Source organism: Bubalus kerabau, chromosome 7, assembly GCF_029407905.1.
Source record: "Bubalus kerabau isolate K-KA32 ecotype Philippines breed swamp buffalo chromosome 7, PCC_UOA_SB_1v2, whole genome shotgun sequence".
Taxonomy (NCBI): Eukaryota; Metazoa; Chordata; class Mammalia; order Artiodactyla; family Bovidae; genus Bubalus; species Bubalus kerabau.
The window spans coordinates 47,451,032-47,470,817 of NC_073630.1; positions in this window are offsets into that span (position 1 = coordinate 47,451,032).

A 19,786-nucleotide genomic window follows, 5' to 3' on the forward strand; every position below is an offset into this window, starting at 1 on the left:
GTGATGGACAGGGAGGCCTGTCGTGCTACAGTTCATGGGGTCGCAGACTGAGCAACTGAACTGAACTGAACTGAACTGATATCTATGTACATTTCTTGCTGATCTTCCCATTTTACCGTCCATGTGTGTGCTCAGTTGCTCAGTCGTGTCCAACCTTTTGCAGCTCCATTGATTGTAGCCCACCAGGTTTCTCTGTCTGTGGAATTTTCCAGGCAAGAATACTGGGGCGAATTGTCCTTTCCTTCTCCAGGGGATTTTCCTGACCCTGGGTTGAACCCATTTCTCTTGCATCTCCTGCATCGGCAGGCAAATTCTTTACCACTGTGCTACCTGGGAAGCCCCTTTAGTGTCCACAGAGCCCATCATTCACTACTTCAGCAATGTTGTGTGTGTAGATATGGGAAAAGATACAGGTAAGGAATTAATTTGGAGAAGTAGCCAGGGTTCAAACTGCATGCTGCTTGATAGGTGTTGTCCAAAGAGATGGGAAACCATTGGAGTGATATGAATTTAGTGCTCCATTTAGATGGAGCACTCTGGTTGTTTATTGGAAAGTGGGCTACATAGGAGGTGATAGGAAAGCTGGAGGGTCAGTTAGGAGCCTATTGCCAAGACTTAGTTTACAGGAACCATAATAGATTGCTCCCTTGAACAAAGATTCCTATGGTGGAATTGATGGGAACTGATCAGAACCATAACGCATTTTGGGGGAAAACTTAAAAACTTATTGGTGGATGAAACATATATCCCTCACATTTTTAAGCTGTCCCACTTTATTGTATAATATGAGCTGTTGCTGTTGTTCAGTTGTCCAGTCATGTCCAACTCTTTGTGACCCCACGGACTGCAGCACGCCAGGCCTACCTATCCCTCACCGTCTCCCAGAGTTTGCCCAAGTTCATGTTCATTGCATCAGTGATGCTGTACAGCTGTCTCATCCTCCAATGCCCTCTTCTCCTTCTGCCCTCAACCTTTCCCAGCATCAGGGGTTTTCCAATAAGTCATCTGTTCATATCAGATGCTCAAAATCCTGGAGCTTCAGCTTCAGCATCATCCTTCCAGGGAATATTCAGGGTTTATCTCCTTTAAGACTGACTGGTTTGATCTCCTTGCTGTCCAAGGGACTTTCAGGAGTCTTCAATATGATACTCCATTGATATTTAGCCATTCCTCATATTGAGGGCACCTCCTCACCTTTTTAAAATGACAAAGTAAGCTAGAATGTTTGTCCCTACTCATGGGTCTTTACACATGTATGACTGTTTCTTTAGGGCTAAGAAGTGAAACTGCTGGATCATAGAGTCCATGGAAGTCTAATCTTAACAGATACTGATAAAAACATCTGTAAATCATGTGTACCGATCAGCCGGTGCTAACTGATATTCCCTTATTCCTCTCCTTAAAACACGCTGACAAGGTGATTTCAATGTGACATTGAAAACAGGGCCTCTCCCTGTTTTCCCAGTCTGCAGCAGGTTATGCTGAGTCTCAACCTTACCTACAAACCAGTGATAAGATGGCCCTCATTACATCACTGGCCTCCCCTGTATTCAACTGTCTAACCTGGGTAAAGTTCAGAAATCACAGAGACAGAAGAGGTGTGTTGCCTTTACAAGGAAGTTGTAACTGCTACATTTAGCTACCCTTGTAAATACCTGGATACATGAGAGCCTTCCCAAGTCCAGTTATTTCCTTGTTGAGAAAGTGTCTTTTCACAGCCCTGGCTCAAGGTCAGGTAGTACCTTCAGGGGCTCTTAAGAACAGGTTGCCCTGTAATTAACTGATTTTCTACAATACAGTAGTAAGGCACATGTTTCCTCTAACACTGACTATCATCTAGTACGTAGGTGCTCATTGACCTATAAGTTGAGGGCTTTGAAGGAAAAGAGATAACTGTGCCCAATAATCTTTCTTACTAAAGTTTCATAAACCTCTGCTATCTAGCACACTCACTCAAGAGATTGCCTATCACAATAGACTGTAGACTTTCTGATAAACAGTGCTTTGGAGACTTTCTAAACTTTCCTTCATTAACTCTTTCCAACTCACATGCCTGGGAGCCAGGCAGGAAAGGACATATTATTCTAAGTTTACTTAAGGTCAACCTGAGGAATGGAAAGGTTAATTGACTTGGCCAAGGTCGTAAAATAAGTTGTAAAGAGGGTTAAAAACAGAATTCACATCTCTGGAAATGTTTCCAATCTAGTGTGGGAAATGTTAAAGTTTATTTCTCTAACTCTGCACTGTTCCTTTCTACAATTTTACCCCCAAGAGCAATTCTGTCTTTCTAATTATTCTCAGTTATGTTTTCAAATCATTGCATATACAGAAAATGGCAGCATTTATATGAGTCATTAGAGTAAGTGGATGAAGATGTCTGTGGTCCCAGATGACCGGCTTGGAGCCCCAGGTCCTGCTAGACTGTTGAAGAGTGAAGGCATCAGAATCTCTGCCGACTATAATCATCCATTTGGGTCAAACCAATGAGGAAACCTACAACATTCCTATAAATTTCAGCTTCATATAAAGAACAACTTTGCTCTGCCTAGGGAAAGATGTAAAATTATGGAAGGACCTGGAGAATTGGGATTTTGTGTATGCTGGGGATCCTGAAGATCTGAGGTTCATAATGGTTCTTCACTGGAGCTGTAGGAGGTCAGGGGTTTGGAAAAGGGAGCTAAGGGCTAGGTCAATCCCAGAAGAAAGCAGGAGCTGTAGGAGCACAGGAATGGCAATAAGACAGAAAGCAGACACCTGAAAATTTCCTAGAAATTGATGACTATCTATGGATGTCTTTAAGAAGGTTAGCCTTCTAAAACTTTTCTCTAATGCTCCTTTCCCTATATTTAACATATCATCTCAAATCTTATGTAGTTATTTTTTCAAACACAAAAATTTGTTCACATTTTTTGGTGAAAGTTTTAACTATTTCTTATTCAGCATAAGAAAATGTCCAGACTCATCACCTGGACATACAAGATCCTTCACAACAAGGGCCCAAGAACAAGCCACCAGATTTCTCTCTCTCCACTTCCCAGTTCAAAACTAGATCTTTCAGTCATGCAGAAGAATTATCCTTCTTTTCCAAACTGAGCTTTTCAATATCTTCTGGATAGTCTTTGCTTTTTCCTCTACCTTTTTCCCTGCCTGACAAACTCCTCTTAAGATCCTACTTAAATGTTACTTCCTCTGTAAAAATTTTCCCCAATCTACTAAGCATATGTAATCCACGGGGTCGCAAAGAGTCTGTGGGGTCCATGGAATAGAAAAGAGTTAGACACAACTGAGTAACTGAATTGAACTGAACTAGCCATATGAATTTTCTCCATTCCTTTTCCTCCCATAAAAATTTCCTTGCCTATTAGTTAATAATTTGTGTGAGTCCTGTCTCTTCCATTGGACAATGAATTTCCCCCCAAGGTCAATGCTAAAACTTAACACTCAACATCTAGCATGGTACTTGGAAAATAATAGGTACTCCAGAGTCTTCATTGGAAGAATAGAATAAACAGACCTTCCATGTTTAACAAAGTTTGTGGACTAAGAAAATGATGACTCCTGCCTAGTTCAACATCCTTCTAGAAGTGGGTCTCAGTGGTGCACATGATTTTGAATCTCATTTTTGATTTAAACTTTAGGTTACTTACTTAATGTCTTGGAGACTTCTTTCTCTCACCTATAGAATGAGTACAACAATACCAACCTTCCAAGGTTGATGTTAAAAACGAGTGCTATTCTAATACTTGCCACATGTCAGGATATTGGGGCTTGCCAGGTGGCTCAGTGATAAAGAATTTGCCTGCAGTGCAGGAGACACAGGTTTGATCCCTGGGTCAGGAAGATCTTCTGGAGAAGGAAATGACAACACATTCCAGTATACTTGCCAGAGAAATCCCATGGACAGAGGAGCCTCAGGGACTACAGTCCGTGGTGTCACAGAGCTCAACACAACTGAGCAACTGAAGAACAATCAGGGTATTTAGTGAACATTTCTTGTTTTCTGCTTTTCACCAAAGGCACCTGGAATGTGAAGACTTTTTTTTTTTTTTTTTTTTTACAATTCCAATCTTTATTCATATCTTAATCTACTCTTTTATAAAGTTCACACATTTACTTTTGTAATTATTTATCCATGTAAACATAGCCTACTACAGTATATATGCATAGCTGTATCTTTAAGAATATAAATCAAAACTTTTTTAACAGGATCCCCAAGAAATATATTGTTGCTGCTAAATGCTCACACAGGCAACATATGACTGGGTAAAACTGAGTAATATAATAATCTTATTATAGTAATCTTACAATAATAACTTGAGAGGTAATAAAATATGGAGGCTAAGAATGTAGGGTAGAAGTAAAGAATAAACTTGGATTTGAACTGTGACATCATCCCTTACAGGTAAATCTGACTGATGATGCTTCAGTTTTCTCAACTGTACCATGGACATAATAAAACATATTTAACTCAAAGAATTATTGTGAGGACTGAAAGGGATACAGAATGTAAAGCACGTGGCTTGGGGTCCAGTACATAGTACACTCAATGGCTGTTATTTTTATGGTTCCAATCATGATTATTATTTCTCTGGCTTCCAGCCAAACCTACTATTGCAGATTTCCAGGCCCCTGAAGGCATAATCTCACATAAGTATTCTGAGCATCACACGGGGCATCCCCGATGGACCTATGAATGACCACCCAACCTTCACCCAATAAGGAGCATAGGAAGGGAAAATAGGGCCTTTTAGATGTGAAGATAGAGTGTAACCATGGTAGATCCATGCAGGAAGATGTGTGTCTCTTCCTCATCAATTCCACTGGAGCCTGAAATGAAGTCACCCCACCCTCTGACCCTCTTCCGCCCTCCTACCCTCTGAACACTGCCTCAGAGGACACAGCCATCTATAAAAGCAGTCACCCCACAGCCCCCTGACACCTGAATCCTGGGAGTTTCCAGTGTGCAACAGCTCGTGCTGTGCCAAAGCAGCACTGAGTTCCTTGCCAGTGTGGAGAGAATACTTTGCTACCATCTGCTGCGTTACACGTGTGACATACACACAAAAAAGGTTTTGTCTTGAGGCTCAATATTTTACAAGGTTTTTAGTGTGGGGGAAGTAGAGGTTATAGGGTAAAATCTGAATGACTAAGGATTCTTCTACTAGAATCATTCTTACTCCCTTTCCAATAGCAGACTCAGATGACCAGACACAGCCCATTTGTCTTTCTCTCTCCCTTTCTAAGAAAAAGTCACTCTACTTAGTACTCCTCAAACTTTCCCTCCCAAGGTCTATGCACATTGAACCTGAAGCCCATGTGTCTAGGAACAGAGCCAAAAATGCCTGACATGAGAGCAAAATGAGATGCTTTCAATGTCTCAATGCGCTCAAAATGAGATCTCTTTGATGTCTCATTTTTTTTATATTAGAGAGAAAAATTCTATGAATTTGGCATCTTCTTTGTGGCATTGTGTTAATCTAAAATAATGGCATTCTTCCTTCAGATTTTTAGTACATTTCATGACTTTGGGTTTCCTATAGAATACCAAATCCACCCCAGCAGCACTCCTATCCCATGTTAGGATCCCTGATCAGCCTGGGAATAAATGAGGTCTCTCTCAGGAGACATCTCCTTTGTGGTGAAAAACAGATGTCTGGCATGCTCTTTCCATTCATTTGTCAAGCATGCCTTACCGTGGCTGAATCCCAGCCATAAACACAACCTAAGGTTAAACTTGATTCCCCTGTTTCCCAACACATTTAAGCCATGCCTCAGAGATACCATGAAGAGCCTCAGTTTTTATCCTACCATCTGCCTGTACATTTGCTGGGTAAATGTGAGTTTCTGTTGGCTGAGTAGTCAAAAGCAGAAGGTTTGCTGTGCATGATTACCGATGGAAACCACATTGCTTCAAAGTATGGGCAGCCATAAGGGAAGCATTTGATAAATGTGTCTTAAAGATAATGACTTGCATGGAAGTATATTTTCTTCCGCAAAGAAAATTTGGATTATCCAAAGACATTCAGGACCTTCCAGAAAATAAAACCCATTCAATTAGTTCTTTCCATGTACTTAAGCATATAAAAGTAATGGATCCATATAAATTATTGCATTCCATATTCACACCAATTAAAAATTCCTCAGATGGTTCAGTCAATGGCCCATATGTATTATAGTTTTAGCGACTCTCATCTCTTTCATAGATGCAAGTCAACCATATGCAGTGACATAGGCTGTGCCAGAAGTTCCAAAATAGTCTTTGGAAATGAATGCTTCTGCATTGTGGCTCATAAAAATACCTGTTCATTATAAATGGAAGTCAACCCAGCCCAATATTAGATGAATGACAAGAAGCTAATTTCTGAAATACAGCCAAATCCAGAGTTAAACACAGTGGGCAAAGACTTAATGGAAAAGTAATAAGGTTAGGTCATGTTACTATTATCTCCAAATTCATATGATTTTCAATGAAATAAGTGGAGCTCACTGCAGCCCTCTGAGACGTGGAGGTTTATAGCCCTCGTGTTGGTTCTGCTTAAAAAGGCCAACCTCCATAAAAAGGAATGAGGTATTGATACATGTTACAACACAGATGAACCTTGAAACATTATGCCAAGTGAAAGAAGCCAGTCACAAAAGGCCACATATTGTACAATTTCACTAACAAGAAATCTCCAAAACAGCAAACCCATAGAAACTAGAAGTAGATTAATAGTCGCCAGGGACTGGGAGAGAAGAAAATGGGGACTGACTGCTAATGAGTGTGGGTTTCTTTTTGGAGTGATGATGGGTTACAGAATTAGTGGTGATTGTTGTACAACTCTGTGACTATATTAAAAGCCACTGAATTATATGTTTTAAAAGCATGAATTTTATGGTAGGTAAATTATCTCAATAAAGCGGCCATAAAGGAAAAATAAAAGTCCAACTAAGGTATGATATGAAGTGGAGTCTTGAATGGGGAAGGATGAAACATGGCAAAAGAAAAAAAAAATATATATATATATGTATATATACACATATATCCTCAAGAGAGCTATGCTGGACCCATCCATTTCTGGACAGGCTTCTGGAATGAAGCTTAGAGTTACACTTAGACCTCACAGATTTCATTCCCCAAATTCATAGGACAATAGTCTTCAAGTCAATAGGGTATTTTCATTCCTTTTCTTTGCCTTTTTTTTTTTTCCTGCCCCTCATTGAATTTTCTAGTAATTTTGAGTCAGGTGGAGAGGAGTCCGCTCTGCTTGTGCTGTTCATTATGGAAATTGATTTGACCCTCATTTGCATCTATTTGCACCGCCATCAAGCTGATTTAGAATCTGAGGGTGGTTGCAACCTCCTCGGAAGCTGGCAGATTTGCTCTAAAAACAGAGCCCTGGAACTTTCCAACCAGCTCTGAAAAACTTGTTCTTTTGCCCTTTTGATTTCTACACAACATGGGCAGAGATTCAGAGAAATAAAACTCGTGGTAAAGGAAAGAAAGGAAACCTTTGTTGCTTCCTGCTATAAATAGCCTCCATCCCCTTGCCTTCCCTCCACGCTGCTAGTCAACCCTGCAATCCTGGGTTGTACATCAGAAATAAATACATTGCTCTATGGAGCAAGTGCCCCCAGGCAAGCTTGCAGGCTGGCAACTGGCAACAGAAGAGTTAATTCTTAAACAATCTAATATGACCTGAGCACTACAATTATCCCTGCTGTACTGACCCATAGGGTCATCCGGAGCCACAGAACAGAACAAAGCACAAGCTGTAATCTGGACCAACTTGCTAGGAGTACTGATAAGAACCTGGGAGAATGCAGACTTGCCCTGCCTTAGCCATTCTTGCCTCTCCTCTTTAATTTCCCTTTCCTCTACAGCCCAGGATTGATTTCTTGCTTTCCATTTAACTCCTTCTCACACCTGCTCTCTTTGGTCTCTTCCTGCATCTAGCAACCATCATCCTCACCTCTCCTATGCAAACTGCTCTCTCTCTTATTGTAATGAAATAGCTTGATTGCTGTTTGTCATTGTAAAATATTGAATTCTCATTGTATAAAAAACAGTTATATAAAAAGGGAAATAAGATATAAAAATCAACTATATCCACCACTCAGAGAAATTCACTGGTACTTCAAATGTAGAGTCTTCAAATTCAAAAAGAATATATATTTTTTAAATGAGACCTATGAGACACATCTATTTTTCACTTAGAAATCCATCTTGTGCATCTCTCCATTTCAATAAATATAGATCTACACTACCATTTTTAGCAATCTCTATAAATGTATCTATAATTTGCACACTTAGTCTGTTTCTTCTTGATCCACACACACACACACACACATATATATATATATATATTCAAAGATAATGTACACATTCACAGTTTTTTTTTTTTTTTCAGCTCCAAATTTATCCCTGAGGCCCTCAATCTATCTGCAACTTATCCAAGTTTCTCCAGTCGCACCTGACATCTGGGCCTCCTACTGTACCAAACTGTCTGCTCATCAGAAGTTACCCATCCTAGGCCTTATATTTCAAGATCCTGTTCCATTTGGTGATAACTGAAAAACTATGAGTAACAAAGTAAGCTAATGGTGAGTTGGTCCTGTGGCTTTTATTTGGTTTCAGCCAACAACTGGAGCAGGGTGGGCTTTAGAAGTAACCTGATATGACATTTCCCCAAGTTGTCAGTTCATGAGAAACAAAGATGGAGTGCAGGGTTACAGTGAGTATTAAACAATTCTCTAGTCCCTAGTCCAGAGAGTTCGAGATGAGTTTGGAGTGGAGTTTGGAGAACTACCATTTAAGAAGCACTCCATGTAATGATTTTTATCAGTCAAATTTCAGAAACCCTAATTTTATTCAGTAGCATACTCTTTCATATGAGGTCATAGCGGACCAAAAGTATGCAATTCGTCATATCTACATGAACAGTTAGGGTAGGACTTGAGGCATTGTCTATATTTTCCTATCTCTAAACCTGTCATCTTTCACTGTGCCAGAGCATCTTATTTCAAAAAAAGAAAAAAAAATTTTTATTAGAACAAAAGATTTCTAAATAGAATACTGTAACAGGAAGGATTTCTGCTGGTCAGTTAGTTCAGTTGCTCAGTCATGTCCGACTCTTTGCCACCCCATGGACTGCAGCACACCAGGCTTCCCTGTCCATCACCAACTCTCGGAGCATACTCAAACTCATGTCCATTGAGTTGGTGATGCCATCCAACCATCTCATCCTCTGTCTTCCCCTTCTTCTGTCACGTTCAATCTTTCCCAGAATCAGGGTCTTTTTAAATAAGTCAGTTCTTTGCACCAGGTGGCCAAACTATTGGAGTTTCAGCTTCAGCATCAGTCCTTCCAATGAATATTCAGGACTGATTTCCTTTAGGATGAACTGGTTGGATCTCCTTGCAGTCCAAGGGACTCTCAAGAGTCTTCTCCAACACCACAGTTCAAAAGCATCAATTCTTTGACTCTCAGCCCTCTTTATGGTCCAACTCTCACATCCATACATGACTACTGGAAAAACCATAGCTTTGACTAGAGAGACCTTTGTTGGCACAGTAATGTCTCTGCTTTTTAATTTGCTGTCTAGGTTGTTCATAGCTTTTCTTCCAAGCTGCCTGGTACTTAGTGACATTTTTGGAACTCAAAGTGGGTTAAAGGGAAGTAGACTTTGAGACCAAAAGAAAATGGTCTTTTATTGCCACTCAAATCATATAGAAAGCAAATGGCTATTTATATTTTGCGTGTGTGTGTGTGTGTGTGTGCATGTGTGTGTATGCCTATATACTGGTCTTAGAAAAAAAAATACAACTGAAACATGATCATAGAACCAACAACAACAGAATAAAGGTTTTAAAGACATTTCTAAAATTATCTCCAAAGAGAAAAAAATACTAGTGGTAATGCAGAAAGACTGAATCTAATCAAAAGCAATATTTCCTTTGATTTGAGTCTGTCTTCATCCCTGCAGAAATGTTTCAGCAAGATTTTCAGCTCTCACCAGAATCAGTAACACAGAACACAAAGAAACAGAAATAAGATTTCTTAAAAGCAGTACTCAGTCGTGGGCTACTTACCTGGTTTGGTGGTCAACTAAGTTGTGGTGCTTATGTATAATATCTGGCAGGATTCTTTAATTCAAGATCATATAAAGATAGCAAAAGTGGTCATTTAAAAGACCCTAACTTCATGGAGTAAGAATTGTAATGGAAACTTTCCATTTTCTCAAGAGATAATATGTGAACAGTGATTATTTGCTTTCTTTCTACTACTTTATATGATGACCAGTGGCTAAGGTTTTCAGTTTCAAGTGTAAGAATGAAAGAATTACTTTAATTTCCAAGTTTCCCTTCCCAAGACAGTGATGAAAGCCCTTGATTGGCTGCAGTTCAGTCCAGTACAGATTTGTGCATGGCTAGCTGAGCTTGTGTTCCGCTGGTCCTCAATGTTGAGAATTGGGTGGCCATCATCCTCTGGCAGTCTGTGTTCAGTTGTCCTTTTCTTACAATCAAATTCTTTTCTGTTCAAGTTGCTTTTCTCAATCAATCTGCAGTACTTTCAAGTTTTAGTTGTTAGGTTTCACTTGGACCATTGACTTCTTTATCTACGGTATTTTTGAAGTTTGTTCTCCCTCCAATGTATTTTGGAAAATTCTGACTAGATACTATTTCTACCCAGTAAATAGCTTCATTACCAACTCTTTCTATATATTGTCCTTTGTCCTTCTCCCTTTCTTCTCTTCTCTCTTCTTCTCTTGGAAATTGAAGACCCCTTCTTCTCTTCTCTCGTCCCTGCACTCCTGTTTTATCATTGCATAGCAGTGGTGGGACAGCATTTCATTCTGCTTCTTTTGTGGAAAGGGTAACTTTTGCATCAGAAACTATACTGCAAGGAGTCACACTCTGTTTAACAGTGGCTGTAGCTTCTTGGGACGGAGGAGCCTGGTGGGCTGAGTCTATGGGGTCACACAGAGTCGGACACTACTGAAGTGACTTAGCAGCAGCAGTAGCTTCTTGGAGGGCTTCCCAGGTGGTGTTAGTGGTAAAGAACTCACCTGCCAATTCAGGAAAACTAAGATTGCAGCCACGAAATTAAAAGATGCATACTCCTTGGAAGGAAACTTATGACCAACCTAGATAGCATATTCAAAAGCAGAGACATTACTTTTGCCAACAAAGGTCCATCTAGTCAAGGCTATGGTTTTTCCTGTGGTCATGTATGGATGTCAGAGTTGGACTGTGAAGAAAGCTGAGTGCCAAAGAATTGATGCTTTTGAACTGTGGTGTTGGAGAAGACTCTTGAGAGTCCCTTGGACTGCAAGGAGACCCAACCAGTCCATTCTGAAGGAGATCAGTCCTGGGTGTTCTTTGGAAGGACTGATGCTGAAGCTTAAACTCCAGTACTTTGGCCACCTCATGTGAAGAGTTGACTCATTGGAAAAGACTCTGATGCTGAGAGAGATTGGGGGCAGGAGGAAAAGGGGATGACAGAGGATGAGATGGCTGGATGGCCTCACCGACTCGATGGACATGAGTTTGGGTGAACTCTGGGAGTTGGTGATGGACAGGGAGGCCTGGCGTGCTGCAATTCATGGGGTTGCAAAGAGTTGGACACAGCTGAGTGACTGAACTGAACTGAAGAGACGTGGGTTCAGTCCCTGGGTTGGGTAGATCAATCCCTGGGTTTGGTAGATCCCCTGGAGAAGGAAATGGCAACCCACTCCAGTACTCTTGCCTGGAGAATTCCATGGACAGAGGAGTATGGAGGGCTACAGTCTGTAGAGTCATAAAGAGTCAGACACGACTTAAGTGACTTAGCACACACGTAGCTTTTTGGGTGTGTTAAACTATTACATGTGTCGTTTCAGGTAAATTAAGTACAATCTTACTGCTACTGATTTTATGTAGGAGCATAAGAGCTATTAATGAGATACTGCCTTGGCAGCATATTGTCATAAACAACAGCATTTTGGTCTATTAGGCACCCCACCATCACTATCATCAATAATATTTGGAGACAACATTTTTAGAAGGCAAACTTGAATCACATTTAGGTGCTAGAGACATACTTAGAGTGGGGTCTTCAGTTTCCATGATAAACACAACCTACTCTTAGTGGCTTTGACCCAGGGTTTTTCTTTCCTCTTAAGTTGAAGCTATCAGTTCATCTCTGTTCGATTCAATTCAACTCAATTCATTTTGATTCAACTCGAGAGATATAAATGGAAGACTTATATTCACAAATTCACTGTCTCTTGTTCATTATCTATATTTGTTCCTTTCTCATGTATCCAGCTCCTTCATATTGTGACTCAATTGGGCAAAGCCTCATATGTGTTCCATTTATGCTTTGACCTCAAAAAACGAAAGCTCTTCTCTCATTATTTTAAAACAAACACCCCTCCTTTGCATGTATTCCAACTGGTATACAAAAGTCTAATAAATTCATCTCCACTGTTATTTTCTCCTAGGAGAAATAGAAATGGTAAGAACTAATTTGATTATATCTCCCTGGGGCAAAAGTTTGCATTTGAGCATAATGCTGTCAGACAATGGACTCCATTATTAATACAATCTAAAGTTTTAGTAGAAAATAAGTTGATAAAAAGATTGGGTAGGGAGTGGTCCAGATGTTGTCCATTGAATTTCGTTTTGCCGGTAGGATTCTTTCTCCCACTGTTACCACATGGAGATCTTCTCCCAGAGCTCTTCTCAGTAAAAACCTTGGGGGATTCTGTGCTTTGCATATGTAATTAAGGAAGTGACTGGATCAAAGGGAATAAGTTCTATGTGAAAGGTGGCTCTAAGGAGAAAATAATTCACCCATTTATACAATTATGTCATCATACTTCTTCAAGAGCACCTTTTTTCAAAGCTTTGTGCTTTATATTTTCTACATACATTGAGCTATAATTTAAAAAACAATAAAATGTATTCTTTTATAGGTGACAGTTCTATGCACTTAGATAAACTTATATGTGCACTAAGTCACTTTAGTCATGTCTGACTCTGTGTGACCTTATGGACCATAGCCTCCCAGGCTCCTCTGTCCATGGGATTCTCCAGGCAAGAATACTGGAGTGGGTTGCCATGCCCTTCTCCAGGAGATCTTGCTGACTCAGGGATCAAACCCACATCTCTTACATCTTCTGCATTAGGCCTCTACCACTATCGCCACCTGGGAAGCTATCCCCAAAATGTGCCCTTGTGTCCCTGGGTGAAAAACAGCCTTTCCTCACTTCCAGCCCCTGACAGCCTCTGACCTAATGTGTGTCTTCTTAGTTTTACCTTTTCCAATATGTTACATAAGAGGAATTATAAAGTATTGTAGCCTTTTGAGTCTGGCTTCTTTCAATTAGCATAAAGCTTTTGAGAGTTATCATTTCTATTCGATGTTTTAGTACTTCATTCCTTTTTTACTGCGGAATAAACTACTTATTATAGTGATTTGCTGCATGGTACACCACAATTTGTTTAACCATTTGCCAGCTGGTAGATATTTGAGTTGTTTTATGTTTGAGCAATTATGAATAAAGCCACTACAGTAAATACCAAAGGACATATTCATGAGTTGTATATTGAAATTCATAGGAAACTACCATACAAATTTATAAAAGGTTATACCATTTTGAAGTTATACCATCAATATGTTAGAATTCTAGTTTCTCCACATCATCACTGACATTTGTTATTGTCCCCGCCCCCCTTTTTTAAATGAGCCATTTTATTAATTATGCTGTGGTATTGCATTGTAGTTCTGATTTGCATTTTTCTAATAGCTAATGCTTTTAAACTTCTTTTAATATGTTTGGCATTTATATATTTTCTCAAATTAACTGTAGGATCAGATGCTTTGCTGCTTTTTAAACTGGGTTGATTGTTTCCTTATTGAGTTTTGACAGTTCTTTATATATTCTGGTTATTAGTACTTTTTAACTTATTGTCTTTTTTTACAAATGTAAGAAATATCCTTTCATTGTAATCCCAAAGAATCATATTCTCATTATTTCATCTTTTGAGGATCATTTATTCACAACTATTACAGTGCTCCTCAATCTTCTAAAATTAAATTTTTGATCATGGATCACTTTGAAAGTTGTATGAAACTAACTATCCACTGTTTCTCAAAAAATTTGACTATATACAAATTTTTCCATAGCCTTTTTGGAGTCCACAAGACGTATACTCCTGAAGTTACAGTAAAACATGGATCCCAGGTTAGGAAGTCATGTGTACACCCTATTAATGCCAACTAGGTTGAGTATAATTTTCTTCTTTGTTTTGGATGGACAATACTAAATAGGTCATCAGTTCAGTTCAGTTGCTCAGTCGTGCCCAGTTCTTTGCAACCCCATGGACTGCAGCACACCAGTCCTCCCTGTCCATCACCAACTCCTACAGTTTACTCAAACTTATGTCCATCAAGTTGGTGATGCCATCCAACCATCTCACCCTATGTCATCCTCTTCTCCTCCTGCCTTAAATCTTTCCCAACATCAGGGTCTTTTCAGATAAGTCAACTCTTCGCATGAGGTGGCCAAAGTATTAGAGTTTCAGCTTCACCATCAGTCCTTCCAATGAATATTGAGGACTGATTTCCTTCAGGATGGACTGGTTGGGTCTCCTTGCAGTCCAAGGGACTCTCAAGAATCTTCTCCAACACCACAGTTCAAAAGCATCAATTCTTCAGCCCTCAGCTTTCTTTATAGTCCGACTCTTACATCCATACATAACTACTTGAAAAACCATAGCTTTGACTAGAGGGACCTTTGTTGGCAAAGTAATGTCTCTGTTTTTAAATATGCTGTCTAGGTTGGTTATAACTTTCCTTCCAAGGAGTAAGTGTCTTTTAATTTCATGGCTGCAGTCACCATCTGCAGTGATTTTGGAGTCTCCAAAAATAAAGTCAGTCACTGTTTCCACTGTTTCCCCATCTATTTGCCATGAAGTGATGGGACCAGGAGCAGCCATGAGGAGATACCCTATGTCCAAGGTCAGGAGCAGTGGCTGTGCTTTTACTGGAGCGGTCATGAGGAGATACCCCATGTCCAAGTTCAGAGAAACCCCAGTAAGATGATAGGCACTAGAGCGGCTGTGAGGAGATACCCCACACCCAAGAGCAAAGGAGAAGCCCCAATAAGACGGGAAGAGGGGCGAATTCATGTTTAGAATCAAACCCCATTTCTGTCAGAGATGCTCAGAAGGCTCAAACAAACCTTGTGCACACCAGGAACCAGGAACCCCACAGAGACGGAGAAGAACTGTGTTTGAGCATCTCCTGTGGAGGTGTGGGACAGCAGTGGATTGCCACAAGGACAGTGGCTTTGGGTGCAACAGACATGGGTATGGCATAAGTCCTCTTGGAGGGTACCACCATTAACCCCACCATAGAGCACCCAGAACTTACACAGGACTGGGAAATAGTCTCCTGGAGGGTACAAACTGAATCTTATGTGTACTAAGACCCAGGAGAAAGGAGCGGTGACCCCACAAGAGACTGACCCAGGCTTGCCTGTGAGTGCCCTGCAGTCTCCAGCAGAGGTGTGGGTCTGTGGTGGCCTGCTGCAGGGCTGGGGACACTGAATGTAGCAGTACATGTATGCGATCTTTTGAAGGAGGTTTCCATTATCTTCATTACCTCCACCATAGTTTGGCCCCCAGAAAATAGCAGGGAGGGAACATAGCTCCACCCATCACCAGAAAATTGGATTAAAGATTTACTGAGCATGGCCCTGCCCGTCACAACAAGACCCAATTTCCCGCTCAGTCAATCACTCCCATTAGGAAGCTTCCATAAGCCTCTTATCCTTCTCCATCAGAGGGCAGACAGACTGAAAACCACAATCACAGAAAACTAACCAATCTGATGACACGGACCACAGCCTTGTCTAGCTCAATGAAACTATGAGCCATGCCATGTAGGCCAACCCAAGACAGATGGGTCATGGTAGAAAATTCTGACAAAATGTGGTCCACTGGAGAAGGGAATGGCAAAATACTTCAGTATTCTTGCCTTGAGACCCCATGAACAGTATGAAAAGGCAAAAAGATAGGACACTGAAAGATGAACTTCCCAGGTCCGTAGGTGCCCAATATGCTACTGGAGATCAGTGGAGAAGTAACTCCAGAAAGAATAAAGAGATGGAGTCAAAGCAAAAACGACACCCAGTTGTGGATGTGACTGGTGATGGAAGCAAGGTCCAATGCTGTAAAGAGCAATACTGCATAGGAACCTGCAATGTTAGGTCCATGAATCAAGGCAAACTGGAAGTGGTCAAACAGGAGAAGGCAAGAATGAACATTGACATTTTAGGAATCAGCAAACTAAAATGGACTGAAATGGGTGAATTTAACTCAGATGACCATTATTATCTACTACTGTGGGCAAGAATCCCTTAAAAGAAATGGAGTAGCCATCATGGTCAATAAGAGAGTCTGAAATGCAGTACTTGGATGCAGTCTCAAAAACGACAGAAAGATCTCTGTTCATTTCCAAGGCAAACCATTCAATATCACAGTAATCCAAGTTTATGCCCCAACCAGTAATGCTGAAGAAGCTGAACGGTTCTATGAAGACCTACAAGACTTTATAGAACTAACAATCAAAAAAGAGGTCCATTTCATTATACGGGACTGGAATGCAAAAGTAGGAAGTCAAGAAACACCTGGAGTAACAGGCAAAATTGGCGTGGAGTACAGAAGGAAGCAGGGCAAAGACTAGTAGAGATTTCCCAAGAGAACACTAACACCCTCTTCCAACAACAAGAGAAGACTCTATACATTGATATCACCAGATGGTCAACACCGAAATAAGATTCATTATATTCTTGGCAGCCAAAGGTGGAGAAGCTCTATACAGTCAGCAAAAACAGGACCAGGAGCTGACTGTGGCTCAGATCATGAACTCCTTATTGCCAAATTCAGACTTAAATTGAAGAAAGTAGGGAAAAACCACTAAACCATTCAGGTATGACCTAAATCAAATCCCTTATGATTATACAGTGGAAGTGAGAAATAGATTTAAGGGACTAGATCTGATAGATAAAGTGCCTGAAAACTATGGACAGAGGTTCGTGACATTGTACTGGAAACAAGGATCAAGACCATCCCCAAGAAAAAGAAATGCAAAAAAGCAAAATGGCTATCTGAGGAGGCCTTACAAATAACTGAAAAAAGAAGATAAACAAAAAGCAAAGGAGAAAATGAAAGATATACCCATTTGAATGCAGAGTTCCAAGGAATAGCAAGGAGAGATAAGAAAGCCTTTCTCAGTGATCAGTGCAAAGAAATAGAGGAAAACAATAGAATGGGAAAGACTAGAGATCTCTTCAAGAAAATTAGAGATACCAAGGGAATATTTCATGCAAAGATGGGCACAAAAAAGGACAGAAATGGTATGGACCTAACAGAAGCAGAAGATATTAAGAAGAGGTGGCAAGAATACACAGAAGAACTATACAAAAAAGATCTTCACGACCCAGATAATCATGATGGTGTGATCACTCACTTAGAGCCAGACATCCCGGAATGTGAAGTCAGGTGGGCCTTAGGAAGTATCACTATGAACAAAGCTAGTAGAGGAAATGGAATTCCAGTTGAGCTATTTCAAATCCTAAAAGATGATGCTGTGAAAGTGTTGCATTCAATATGCCAGCAAATTTGGAGAACTCAGCAGTGGCCACAGGACTAGAAAGCATCAGTTTGCATTCCAATCACAATGAAAGGCAGTGCAAAAGAATATTCAAACTACCACACAATTGCACTCATCTCACACACTAGTAAAGTAATGCTCAAAATTCTCCAAGCCAGGCTTCAACAGTATGTGAACTGTGGACTTCCAAATGCTCAAGCTGGCTTTAGAAAAGGCAGACGAACCAAAGGTCAAATTGTCGACATCCACTGGATCACTGAAAAAAGCAAGAGAATTCCAGAGAAACATCAACATCTGCTTTATTGACTATGCCAAAGCCTTTGACCTTGTGGATCACCCAAACTGTGGAAAATTCTGAAAGAGATGGGAACACAAGACCACCTGACCTGCCTCTTGAGGAATCCGTATGCAGGTCAGGAGGCAGCAGTTACAACTGTGCATGGAACAATGGACTGGTTACAAATAGGAAAAGAATGTCAAGGCTGTATATTGTCACCCTGCTTATTTAACTTGTATGCAGAATACATCATGAGAAACGCTGGACTGCATGAGCACAAGCTGGAATCAGATTGCCGGGAGAAATATCAATAACCTCAGATATGCAGATGACACCACACATATGGCAGAAAGTGAAGAAGAAATAAAGAGCCACTTGATGAAAGTGCAAAAGTAGAGTGAAAAACTTGGCCTAAAGCTCAACATTCAGAAAACTAAGATCATGGCATCCAGTCAGATCACTTCATGGGAAATAGATGGGGAAATGGTGACAGACTTTATTTTTGGGGGTTCCAAAATCACTGCAAATGGTGACTGCAGCCATGAAATTAAAAGACACTTGCTCCTTGGAAGAAAAGTTATGACCAACCTAGAAAGCTTATTACAAAGCAGAGACATTACTTTGTCAACAGAAGTCTGTCCAGTCATGGCTATGGGTTTTCCAGTAATCATGTATGGATATGAGAGTTGGACTATAAAGAAAGCTGAGTGCCAAAGAATTGATGCTTTTGAAATGTGGTGTTGGAGAATACTCTTGAAAGTCCCTTGGATTGCAAGGAGATCCAACCAGTCCATCCTAAAGGAAATCAGTCCTGAATATTCATTGGAAGGACTGATGATGAAACTGAAGTTCCAATACTTGGGTCACCTGATGTGAAGAACTTACTCACTTGAAAAGACCCTGATGCTGGGAAAGATTGAGGCAGGAGGAGAAGGGGATGACAGATATTGAGATCATTGGATGGCATCACCAACTCAATGGACATGAGGTTTGAGTAAACTCCAGGAGTTGGTGATGGACAGGGAGGCCTGGCGTGCTGCAGTCCATGGGGTCACAAAGAGTCGGACACGACTGAATGACTGAACTGAACCGAACTGTTGAGACCAGATGCCATGATCTTAGTTTTCTGAATGTTGAGCTTTAAGCCAACTTTTTCACTCTCCACTTTCACTTTCATCAAGAGGCTTTTTAGTTCCTCTTCACTTTCTGCCATAAGGGTGGTGTCATCTGCATATCTGAGGTTATTGATATTTCTCCCAGCAATCTTGATTCCAGCTTGTGCTTCCTCCAGTCCAGCGTTTCTCATGATGTACTCTGCATAGAAGTTAAATAAACAGGGTGACAATATACAGTGAAGATGTACTCCTTTCCCAATTTGGACTCAGTCTGTTGTTTCATGTCCAGCTATAACTGTTGTTTCCTGACCTGCATCCAGATTTCTCAGAAGGCAGGTCAGGTGGTCTGGTATTCCAATCTCTTAAAGAATTTTCCACAGTTTGTGGTGATCCACACAGTCCAAGGGTTTGGCACAGTCAATAAAGCAGAAATAGATGTTTTTCTGAAACTGCCGTGCTTTTTCAATGATTCAACAGATGTTGGCAATTTGATCTCTGGCTCCTCTGCCTTTTCTAAATCCAGCTTGAACATCTGGAAGGTCACAGTTCATGTACTGTTGAAGCCTGGCTTAGAGAATTTTGAGCATTACTTTGCTAGCATGTGAGATGAGTGCTATTATGTGGTAGTTTGAGCATTCTTTGGCATTGCCTTTCTTTGGGATTGGAATGAAAACTGACCTTTTTCAGTCCTGTGGCCACTGCTGAGTTTTCCAAATTTGCTGGCATATTGAGTGGAACACTTTCATAGCA